This window comes from Protomyctophum parallelum, assembly GCF_964188405.1.
Source record: "Protomyctophum parallelum genome assembly, chromosome: 1".
Classification (NCBI taxonomy): Eukaryota; Metazoa; Chordata; class Actinopteri; order Myctophiformes; family Myctophidae; genus Protomyctophum; species Protomyctophum parallelum.
In genome coordinates, this window is record NC_139697.1 from 33,509,693 (window position 1) to 33,512,192 (window position 2,500).

Consider the following 2,500-nt stretch of genomic DNA (forward strand, 5'->3'; position numbering starts at 1 on the left):
GGGTAGGTATTTTCATGAGTTTAGCTTCACAAAGTATTTCTATTCTAATAGTGGCAAACGGTTCCATCATTTTCTGGTTCCACCCTGGCTCTCTCTCTATAGGTCATCCTGAGACGAGCCCTCTATCGTCGCTTCCAGTCATCCCGGTGCTCCATACATCTGGCCAGTTCATTGGTACTTTGCCCTCCTGCATCGTGCTTGAGTATACAAACACTAGTGTGGGACGCCCTGTACATATATTCTTCATAATGAGCAAATAAAGACAAACACATTGCTTTTACTGTAAAGCGTGAAATGTGAAATGTCCCTGATAACGCATCCAGAACTTCACAGTGGACTGGGTTTCATGCATGTGCCTCTTGACAGATTGTGATCTTAATGAGCTGATCCTCTTCTGTAAGATTGAAGCACAAGCCTCCTCTAATGACCACTGATAACAGGCCCGGATTAACAATGGAATTTACTGGAGTTTAAGCCCCATGCAGGGCCCGCAGCTTGCAGGGCCCGCAGCTTGGAGGGCCCTGCGCGATATTACTTGCAATATCAAATATTTCAAGTAAGTACAGCTGTTGCTTCCGTTGAAACCGAATGCATAGGTCACCGATTTCAATGTAGCGCAACACAGGAACCCCAGTGTTTTTGGTCGTCCAACAGTTTCTTAACCACTCGGTGTGAGGAGACTAAAACATATAGTAGATTCAGCATCGGGGAGCGCCGATAGTACTGGTGGTGTGCAGAACGCACACACGTTCATTCACTGGGCGCACAAGTGTCGTTCCTGATTGTGTTATGCACACGCGAATCCCACAAGCGTGCATGGGGTCTTTTGATTTGGTGTATAGCGCCAGGGCCCTCGGAGTTGTTGATTTGGCACTGACTGATAATGAATGTTTTTAATTCTATTGCTCCATCTATCTTTATCACACACATTTCATGGTCTACGTTTCTCCAAAATAAAAGTCCTACATTACTGAATGTGAGGATTAGGGATCACATGCAATACCTTCACAGACCACTAAGTGATCCATGGACCACCAGATCTGTTAAACCCCTGGTTTATCGGGTCAAAATATAACCAGTTGAGTTAGACCTTCAATTAGCCAAAACACTATCACATACTCTTATAGTGCAAGTTAACTTTCACACTGTCACCTGGGGGAAAATACAGAGAAAACCTCAGAACTTGTTCACAAACTCCCATTATAAATTGCCCAAACTTCAGTGTCTTGCCTAGATGGGCTCCGTACGGCCACATATTCACGGTAGGCCTAGCGCTAATGTGCGCCATCTGGTCGTCAGTCGCCCTCGGTTCCATCAAGGTGTTTCCATGTCAGGGGCATAACGAGGGGCCCGGGTCTCGCCGGACCGTCTGTTCCGCATCGGGGCTCGACAGTCGGCAGACCGGTGACTAAAGAGGGAGCCTCATTAAAAAATCATACCCGGATGGTACGAGTAGATGACTGGTGTTAGATGACCAACAGTTTGTAGGCGGCCTAACTGTTCGTCTACAGTATACTAGTTGCTGCTTATTGTAATTGTAGTGTTGTTGATGATGACAAAGATGGGTAGATGACCGCACGCACGCACGCACACACACACACGCACACGCACACACACACACACACACACACACACACACACACACACAAAAACACTAAGACCTTTATTGACCCTAGATGGATAAAATGCAATGAAGCGTACAGCAAGCAAAGTAAATGGACAGTCAAATGGGTTCATGACTGGTGTCTAGAAAAACTGTGCCTCTATATAAAAAAAGAACAAAGTTGCTGGTCAGTTCAATTTAGTATATTCTCTTTCATTATCAGAAACAGTATGGAATGGAGTAAAGGAGCATGGGACTATTTTCCTGTGGATATTATATATTTTGTAAAAGCAATAACTCTCCAGTCTGTGTTATTAGTTATTGATTACATCATACAGCAGCTATAAGGCGGGTGGACATCACCGAGCTCCGCGCCAGACGGAATAACCCCCCAAAAAGCCGTGGCCTAAAAATGGCCTAAAATAATATTCATGCATCTTTCGAGTTTCCTCTAGACCATGCCAAAAACACCGAAATATGTCCACTAAAAACGTCACTCCAAAATAAAAGATGCAAGACTGGCTCAGATGCAATTTCTCATGTTTATTTGCGAACACCGACTAAAAAGTTTGCAAATAAACATGAGAAATTGCATTTTGGAGTGCAGCTTTTTCCATTTAGTTGGTTTATGACTTAATAAGTTATTTTCAAAGCTGAGCACCCACTGCCTCAACCAAGGGCAGTTTCCAGAGGAAGTACACCTGTTTTTATTTCTTTATGTCCACTATATTATATATATATATATATCTCCCCCTATTGTCAGGTGAGAGCCATGGTGGTGAAAAGTTAAAGCCTCAAGGAGTTCCCATTCCAATACGGTGCTGGGAGATCAAATTCAACTTTGAACCGACCGCCCACATAACGGACACTGCGTGGGCACCCCTCCCCTCTCTGACA